At 54.3% G+C, this 9,726-nt stretch overlaps 1 protein-coding gene across 2 annotated transcripts in view; it reads right to left on the reverse strand.

The window, feature by feature from the left end:
* Positions 1 to 8,920, reverse strand: part of SLC6A1 (solute carrier family 6 member 1) — a 44,443-nt gene extending 35,523 nt beyond the window's left edge. For both annotated transcript variants that reach the window (XM_039478925.2, XM_039478924.2), the window contains exon 1: positions 8,690 to 8,920. The gene's annotated coding sequence lies outside the window, so the exon portion shown is untranslated. The remainder of the gene's footprint in view (positions 1 to 8,689) is intronic.
* Positions 8,921 to 9,726: the final 806 nt, after the last annotated feature.

Here is a 9,726-nt window from a genome sequence, read left to right on the forward strand (position 1 = left end):
TCTGAGACCCTATTCCATCAACCACCCCCTGCCCCTGTAGGGGAACCCCTTCCAGGCCCTTCCTGTAGCTAGGCCCCCATGTTGGTCGGAGGTATAAATCCAGCTCTGGCTCTTTCCTGGTTGTGTGGCCTGGGGTGAGTCACTTCACCTCTCCTCACCTGACTCTGCATCTCCATGAAGTGCAGGGAAGTATCCCATTCTGAAAAGGCTGTGGGAAGGGTGGACGTAGAGGAGGCAAGTTGCCCTGAAGCTGCCCCACCCCTACCAGCCCCGCACCTCCTTCCTGGGGAAGCTTGAGCCCTAGACATGGTCCCTTCCACTCTTCTCTTGTGCTCACTCTCACTCCAGCAGCTCCCGAATCAGCATTCAACACACATCACTCTGCCTTGTGCAACGCCATTATCTCCCGAGGACACAGGCTCTGTTGTCACGGCAACCAGAGTCCTTCCACCAACTCTGTTTAATAATTTCTCAACGGAGGAGCTGGGCTGGCTTGGTGCAAGGGAAAGAGCACTGGGTTAGGGGTTAGAAGCTCTGGGTCCTAGCATCTGCAAGGCCTAGGACTCTTCCTCTCTAGGCCTCAGTTTACCCATCTATAACACAGGTATGTCTGAAATGGGTGTGTTTTGTTACTTTCTCTAGCCTAGAAAAACCTGAGAAACGGCTTTCCAGGGTCAGGAGGCTAGAAACAAGTGACCTGAGCTGCTGGAGATGACTTGGGGGTTGAAGCGAGATTTGAGTGAGACCCACAGGAAGAACCAGACACTGCCTTTGGTGACCACACTCTCTCCCTCTTCTGAATTGCCTCCAGAATGTCACTCTTCAGACATTTATGAGGTCTCTGTGATTCTCCAGATTCAGGGCCAGGGTTGGTTAAAAAACAGTTGTTTTGCCTGCAGCCATCATAGCCCTTATTCTCCCCATTTTGCAGATGTGTAAACTGAGGCCCAGGGAGGGCAAAGGAGTTGCCCGTGGTGCTTCAGCAAGAGGAAACCCAGCTCTTCACCCACATCATGCCTCCCCTTAGAACCTGGGGCTAAGCTGTCCAGGAAGGTCACGTTGCTCATACCTGGAGAAGACAGCCTGACCCTGGCCCGGTCCCTCTGCCCACCGATCTTGTTCTGGCCACCATCTGCCTGGCCTCTGGCTCACATTCAAGGAACCAAGCAGGTAATCAAAGTGAGACAGAAGCACCCACTCTGAGACTCCAAAGACACAGCATCCTGCTCTTAAGGAATCTACAGTTTTGACCGCCAGCGGATCTTTAAAAGGCAGCAATAGCGCCTTGTTTCTTTCCACAATCCACAATAGGACCTGGCACACAGTAGGTGCTCAGAGTTTTATTTGGTCCAATTGTTTGCCCACATGTGCGTCTGAGGATAACTAGTCTAGGCCCCCAGGGGCCTCTAAGAAAATCTCCCAAAGCAGCCACTGATCCATGTCTCCAAGGAGCTGCTTTGAAACCTGAGCTGAAGATGAAGAGGGGGTCCATGACCAATGAGGGGATCTTTGCTTTGTGACTCCTGTCTAGCTCCAGGTCTGGGGAGGGGGTTGTTCTGCCTCAGCCCAGGCTGATGGGACCACTTTTCAGTACAGCCGTTGCCAGATCAGTGGTGCTATTTAACTCCTCCAGGGCTGGCATTTTCATTTAATACCCGTGGAATAATTAACAGTGCTGCATCTGCTCTGTCATTAGTGGCATTCACTGCCATTTGGAGAAAGGGCTCTTATCTTCCTCAGTCATTAGTTTCGGGGAGGCTATTATGGGGGAAATGGAGGAGGAGAGGAGGAAGTGGGGCATGCAGCTTCCCTCCCCTTGCCTGGAGAACTGGCGCCTGGCGCGGGGAGCAGCCGATCGTCCCATGCAATGGTCCAAACCCCTTGGCTGTATGAACTGAGCATGCAAAGCCAAGAAAGGGGAAGGAACCTGCCCACAGTGCCCCACAGGCTCAAGGCCCGGCAGGAGATGGCTCTCCCACTTCTTCCTCTGGTCTGCAAGCCCGGGCCTCGGAGCCCTGCAGCCTGGGATCTGATTCCCAGATCTGCCTCATGTCAGTGGTATGACCTTGGGCAACTTCTTGAGCTCCTTGAGCTTCAATGTCCTTATTGAGGATCCTGGGACAATGCTTGTGAAGTGCTGGCTCAGTGCCTAGGTCACGGGCAGAGCCCAAGGCTGAGGGATGTACATACCAGATCATTCTGTGTCATCGTGCTGGACCAACCTGCTAAAAATGCATATGTCATACATGCGTGCATTTAAATTCCATGTTTAAACAATACTCTTCAGTAAGAAGACTTCTACTCTTTCCCTCCCCAGGTCTACTTTTTATTTTTATTTTTTAAATCATAAGTGGGTCCTTGATCTTGAGCTCTGGTAGCATCTGACTTGGACGGAAAGGGGCTTAGCTCAGGCAGCGGTGAAGGCTGATTGCACGATGGCAGCTCAGACAGTGCCCGGGAAGCTGGTGGCTTTTGCTTTTGGTCACTTTTCTTTTGTATTGCTTTTACTTTTTCACAGCTCTTGTATGACACAGCCAGAAATGATGAATACAGAGAAAAAGCTCTGGCCCCTCCACGGTTATCCTGTCTCAGGTGCTTTTCAGAAGCAGCATGGTGTTGGCATCAGCAAGGCCAGGGTCCAAACTTGGTCTGTGCAACCTGGGGCAAGTGACTCTCCCACCCTTGGGCTCAGGGTCCCCCTCCAGCACATGGGGAGAGTAGCACCTATCACCCAGCATCAGCCTCGGCTCAGGAGCCAGTGCCCAGTGGCCCTCGAAACTCACGGTCAGGGCTGAGCTGGACAAGTTCTCTCCCATCATCTAGCCAGGCAACTAGCAAACCCTCAGGTCTCTTGCCTCCCCCTGCGCCCCAGAGGGAAGCTCCTAGAACTCGTGGTACTTCACAGTCTTCAGCATGATAACAGTCCAAAGGTAGAGGGGAGTGGGCCATGGCCAAGGTCAGGTGGTTTCCATCCCATATCCCCTCCTCATCCCTGCCCTCTTGCCTGGGCATGGCTCAGAAGCACATAGCCTGCTTCTTCAGTGGGTCTGAGCTGAGGCTTACATACGAACACTCCCCTTAACCTTCCTGGCTATCAAGACCTTTAGATCCTTCTGTGAAATCTCCTGGCGGCCCCTGGTGTTCGTTTCTTCCCCTGTTCATGGAGAAAAGCAGGCTTGTGTGCCCTTAGGTATCTGAGAGCAACCATCCCCTCCTCTCCCTCCAGGTCTGGTGACTGCTGGGAGCCACCAGCCAAATGATCACACTTTAGACCCCAAACTCGGGGTATAACCAAGGAGATGTTCATCTCTGGACACAGCTCAGGTAAGGCTAGAAAAAGATGCCACAACCCTTTTCTCCCGAAGCTCACAGCCGTGCCTTCCCACGCTCTCCTGTACATCTTGATCTTTGCCTGCTCTGTGCTCTGCCCTCCTACCAGATCTGGCCTCATCTGGGCTCTTTCTCAAGGGGCTACCTGGTGAACTTGGATTTCAGCCTAGTAAAAGTGATTTCCATCGGCTGGGAAACCAGGGAACTGAGATGAGGAGTGAAGGCTCACTGAGCCTCAGTTTCATCTTTTGGATGTAATAATGGTACTAATAATAACAATAAAATTATCTTCACTTAAAACTCCCAGGGCTGTTACAAGCTTCAACTGAGAAAACACTTTGAAAACTGTGAAATTCTGCATAAGTGTTAACCTGTTCACGTATGCACACGTGTGCAAAGGAGCCTCATTTGGGTCAAGGTCATTCTGATTTGGGCTTTATGAGAAAACTAGCTTAAAAAAAAAGTCACTCCTTATTGGATAGAGGATTCTTCTTCAGGATGTCAAGGACCATATTTTCTTCCCCTGGAATACTTCATACATGATCAAAAGAAAGAGCAGTTACAAGAGTATTTTTAGCAAAGTCCAAAGTGCGGTTCTGATGACCGGGAGTATCATGATCAACGCTGAGTTACAGCAAACTGCAACAAAATGTCTTTGCTCACCTCCCTGTGGCTGCTGGCCTCTCCCTGCACAGAACCTCCTTATCAAACAACACATCCATGAAAGCAACCTGCTGTCGATGTTTCAGGGCATCTTTGACCTTGAGTGTCCCTCTAGCCAGGGTTCAGTTATCTCAAGAGCTGGTGTGAGACACAGATCTCAGAGGCAGCCGACAGGTGGACAGAGCTGCAGGTCACCGTCCAAGGCAGCCACTGACCCCTGCATCCCCAAGCCTGGTCTGTGTGCCAGGATCTCATTCAGCCCCAGCAGCCAGGGGGCCCCTTTCACAGCCAGCGGGGCCCCTGCCACCCTAACATGGCCCATTCCACCTAGCTGCACATCCCCTGCTTTCAGAGCACCGCAGCCAATCTCTCTGCAAGACCTGGCCTCCTTGTAATTTCCAATTTGTGAGAAATGTAAAAATAGAAGGCCATTCGCTGCAGGCATCTTGCATAGAACCGGATGCCACTTTTGTGTCATGTCAGATCACGGTAAACGCTGCTGATGGCTTTGTCAGGGCACTCTCAATAGCTTCTTGAGCAGCAAGACGGTGGGGACAAAATTGGGAGACACCTGAGAGTTCAGGAAAGATGGCTGAGTGCATGACGTCAGCACTAGCTGCAAATGAATTTCAAATCTAGGTCCCAAATAGGTTGTAACAAGCTGGACTTCTCAATTTGAACCCCAGTTCTGCAGCCTAGCAGCTGAGGGACCTTGGGTACAAATTCATCTCTCTGCAAGTCAGCTTCCCCAGTCACCACACAGAAGCTATCATGCCTCTTAGAGCTGTGGCAAAGCTCCACAGATGGACTGGATGAGGAAGTGCTTTGTAAACCGTGCAGCTCCTTAACTAGGGTGGAGGCAGCTGGGGTGGTCATGGTCATTGCCAAGTAAGCAATGTCAGGGGCTTTTCAGTGGCAGGGATTTAAGCATGCTGTGATTGAGTTTGGGCTCCAAGGCTATTTACTAGCCCAGTGATTCTGCAGCAAGTGCCCTAGCCCCTCTCTGCCTCAGTTTCCAATCCCTTACAGGGACCATTATGCTACATACCTCACAAGGTTTTGTGCAAATTAACTGCCATGATATAAGTAAGGCACACAACACATTCCCTGGCATTTGCCAACACGCGGTAACTGACAGTTATTACTGTGTTTGATACAATTGCCACTGGAACAATATTTAGTGTTTTTTCCTTTTCTGTTTATGACTGAATTCCAGGTCTCTGCTGAAATATCACAGCTTGCATTCACACCTACTGCCTATGCCAGGCAACTCTCCTCTCTGCTACTGGCCCTCTTCCCACTGACTCCATAGCCCCTTCCCCTGACCCCAGAGGTCTTAGGTGAGCATGGAGTAGATGGAGATGCTGGATGTTCATATGCTCACTGAGGCCCATTTCCTGGGAAGTCCTATTTTGGAGTACACATCTGGCCTCCCAACCTTTCCTTTCTCAAACACCAACCTCTTCTGCTTCACTTCCCAGGGCCCTTCAGAGAACAGGGTAAAGTTGGCAAGAAGAGCCACCTGTGCAGGACCCATTTGGGAAGCCAGCACTGAGGCATGCCAAGCCACAGAGCAGTGGATGCGTGATGGTCTTTTCAGCTTCTGGGGACAGTGCCCAAATGCTCTTGGCAACTGGAGTCAATTGAAAGTTGCTGTCATCCAGCGGGGTTATACCCTGCCCACCATTCTCCAGGCACAGAGAAGCTCAGGTGACATTGCACGGTTGAATGGAAGGGGCAGTCCCAACACAGGCATAGACAGGCCAGCTGACGCTCGCATTTTAGTTTCCATTTGGGCAGAGAGGCGATGAAGTGGCTCTAACTGGGTTTGGCATTGGGGCTGTGGCTGAGGAGAGGGGCTGCTGGGGTAGGGGGGTGGCCAAGGGGAAGGTGGGCGCATTTGGGGCTAGGCAACGTTAATGGGATCCGAAGGACAAAGGAGATGGACTTCAGGATGCAGGCGGCTAGAGGTGGTAAGGCTAAATCAACTGTCATGAATACTGCCTGCGACCCACAGACAAGCAAGTCGGGGGGAAAGACACCTCCAAATTCTCAGTAGTGTGGAACCCTATCTCAGCTGCTGAGCTCACAGCCAAGCCAAGGAATGGTCTTTGTGCATTGGTAAGAAGCAGCCTGACATTGGTGCTTTATTTAATGGTGCTCTCAGCATGTCATATGCCACCAAGGTAGAGGACCAGACACTGCTTCATTGGCAGGCCCATGGGAACTATCACCCTATCACTGCACTTTATGGTTGGAAAATCCGAGGCCCAGAGACCCACGATAGGACACAGTTGGCTTGGAAATCAGAACAGTAGGGTTGAGATCCCTGCCCTTCCTCCTCCTAGCTATGTGACCTTGGGCAAGCCACTTCCCCTCTGTGCATCCAGTTTCGTCGCCTCGGAAATGGGAATTAGAATAGTGCCTGCTGCACATGGTTCTTGTAGGAATGATAAGCCCTGGCACATTGGAAGCTTTGGGTTCCAACAGGAACGAGAATGTACCCAAGGTCACCTGGCCAGAGATGGCAATGCCCCAGCTCAAAGCACATCCTCATGCGGGGTGCATTCATTCCTGGCCATGGACTAAGGGGCCGCATTTTATAGGCTACCTGGTTCAGTGAGACAGGTAGAGATCGCAGGTAGGTCCATGCCAGTGCTAGCATCACCTTCCATCCACGCAGGCTTTATTCTAAGAGATTTATTGAGGTCCTGCTGTGTGCTGGGCCATGTGTAAACAAATTTATAGCCTCTGCTGCTCTGGGTTCACCAGGCATGTAAAATCCGTGGCAGACAGGAGAGACGTGGCCGCTGTGCATCTTTCAGCCTTAATGGACTTGATTTTGCCTCATCTTTACCCTCTAAGCTACCGACTCCTTGGTCTCTAGACATCCTCGCCGGCCCCATCTAAGTTCCTGGAGAGCCGCTTCTCATTCAAGCCTCTAGCCCTAAAATAAAGGGCCCGCATCAGGACAGAGGGTCCCTGATTTTACTTCCAGAGTGGCTGCCTCTCTCCTGTGTGTTCCTAGGGAATCCCACTTTCCAGATGCTCTGCCATTCAAGCCAGGCTGTGTCTCTCTGCCTGGGACTCACTGTTTGTCCTCCAAGGACTGGCCACTGAGCCAGCCCTTGGCTGGAGACAGAGCTCGCTCTTTGTTTGCTGCCTGCCTGACAATTTATTTCTGAGGCTCAAGGGAAGCTCAGCCATTTTGCTAGGGCTGCTCTGGGAAAAGGTCCCTCTGACTCCCCCAGGGACTCACACTTCTAAGGGCAAGTTCACTTTCCCCTTCTCTGCCTTGGGGAGGGTCTGCACCTGCTTGGACCAGACCCAGATCCGGAGCTGGGTCAGTCCTTCCCAATGCGCTCCAAAGAGAAAGAGGTAACGTGCAAGATGCCAGTAGTTTGCACTGACCTCTTTTGTTTTGGAATTTGGGGGATTTGGGTAGCCTTTTTAGGCTCTCTTAGGAGGACACTTCCCCCCAAAGTTCCCAAAGACAGAATCCAGGCACTATCCAGCACCCAACAACCCTACTCTCTTGCCAAACACCCACCTTGTGTGTCACAGAAAAACAAAGGTAGACCCCCAATGCAACTCAGTCTGACATGATCTATGATTTTGGGGATGTCACAAAAGCTCAGGAGCCATTTTATTCCCTCCCTCTCCCAACTCTCCCCGCTTCCTTATCTTCATGGGGATAAGGCTAAGCTTCCTGGGAAAGGGAATGTGCGCTCCAGCCCCACAAGGAATGTGGCATTATCATTTGGCTTTTAAAAAATCCAATTTTCTCCTTGAGGTTCACGTCTACTTTGGGAGGATATTAGCTCAGAGCCTCAATAGGGGACTGCCCGGTCTGAATTTCTTGTCGGAGGACAGAGCCAAGCGTAGAACAGGACATCTGTGGGTGCGACCCGTGGGGATGTGTGCTCAGAACCCAATGGGCACTGCCCGGGGCTACTGTCCTGAGCAGTGTTGCCCCGGGAGTAAACACAGAGACGAAAAGCAATAAAGGGAGCGCAGCTACCGAAGCGGCAAGGAGGCACAGTCCTCCAGCTAAGGGACCTCCCGCACCCCACATCCCTCGGGAAAAGTCAGGGCTGGGAGAGCGCGGCGCAAGCTTCCGTGCGCACAGCCCAAGCCCTGGCGTGCTTTTAAGCCAACGTTTCTGAGAGCTTGGAAAACGAGATGTCCCATCTTCAAGTCACACCGGACCCCGCCATAGCCCGTGGAGAACAAATGAGGGGCATAGCTCTAACTCGGCTCAGCTGACCCCACGACTGGGAAAGTGGAGCACGGTCCCCTAACGCAGTTCGTATCATTCGCTCCGCGTCCCCTCCATCCCCTGGGGACTGAATAGGGCGCTTCGACGGCTCCAGCAGAATCCAGCACCAACTTGCAAGGCCAGTGGGGCACCGCGGGAGGGAAGGGGCATGCAATTCTCGCGACCCTCGGTTCGGTTCGAGCCTTCCTGCCTCCCGCGCGTCGCGGGGGATGGATAGCCTGAGAGCCCGTCGGGGACCCAGCGGCGCCCCCGTTCCTTCATGTGGCCCCAGGGGAGGTGCGGCGCGGGCGCTTGAATCTCGAGGTGTCCGCCCCCCACCCGGCCCAGCTAGCGGCAGCGGCTCGGAGCTCTGGCCGGTCTTGCCCCGTTGTCCCAGGCTCTGCGCCCCGCGCCCCGACGCCGGCCGACCGTTCCTACCTGCGGCCGGGGCTGCCCTCCCCGGGACGGGAGCTGCGCGGGGCGGCTCGGCCGCTCCGGTGCGCTCGAGACGCGGGGCCGCTCGGGCTTGGGCTGCGCTGCGCTCCAGACTCCTCGGCTCCTGGGCTCCGCGCAGCTCGCCCGCAACCTCTCCGCTCTCTCGGTCTTCCGAGGGCGGGCGGAGGGACGCGGGGAAGGGAGAGGAGGGGGGAGCGAGACCGGAGGAATGGAGGGGGAGGGCGGGGCCCGCGGCTCCCGGAGCCCGCCCAGCCGGGGGAGGGCCCTGTCCGCACCGCCCGCCCCCGCCCCGCGTTACCCCGGCCCGCGCAGCGCGCTCCCTCCGCAGCTGCCTCCTGCAGCTTCCCCGCCAGCAGCCTCTCCCCTTTTCCCTTCACCTCCTCTCCCCTTCTACGCCTCCCCTCTCCCTTCTTTCTCATTCTCCCGCTCTCTTCTCCCTCCTTCTCCCCTCTCTCTTCCTCCCTCCCTCCGTCCCTCCCCCTCCTTCCCTCCCCCTCCTTCCCTCCCCCTCCTTCCCTCGCCTGCCCCGCCGTCCCCCTCCTGTCTCTCTCTTTCCTTCTCCTTCCTTTGACGGCTCTTCCCGGCCTCGGCCTGGGTCATCAGCCTGTCTGCCTGTCCGCCTTGGTCTCTGTCTCTCTGTCCTTCACAGCATGCTCTCCCCTGCTGGCTGTTCTCCTTCCAGCCTTGCCGCGCTGCCTCTGTGAGCCTGTCCTTTCTGTTCCTCTCTGCCTTCGTCCTCTCCTGCCCTCTGTGGGTCGCTGTGGGTGGGGATGGACCCCTGCCCCCTCCCTGCTCTCATCCTAGGGCGGCGTCTCCTGTTCCTTACACCTGGAAACACAGGCCTGGTCTGGGACTGTGTGGAAGAGTCGGGCTGGGCAGGACGCCCTGTCCACTGCCAGCGGCTGGTCATGGAGACACAAGTGGCTGTGTGTGCAGATGGACAGATGGGGAGACAGGTTACCTAAAAGGGAAAACAGGGAAGGTGGCAGGAGCCCCAGACACCCTTCTCCCAGTTCTTG

The sequence above is a fragment of the Saimiri boliviensis genome, chromosome 8, assembly GCF_048565385.1.
Source record: "Saimiri boliviensis isolate mSaiBol1 chromosome 8, mSaiBol1.pri, whole genome shotgun sequence".
In the NCBI taxonomy this organism is placed as follows: domain Eukaryota; kingdom Metazoa; phylum Chordata; class Mammalia; order Primates; family Cebidae; genus Saimiri; species Saimiri boliviensis.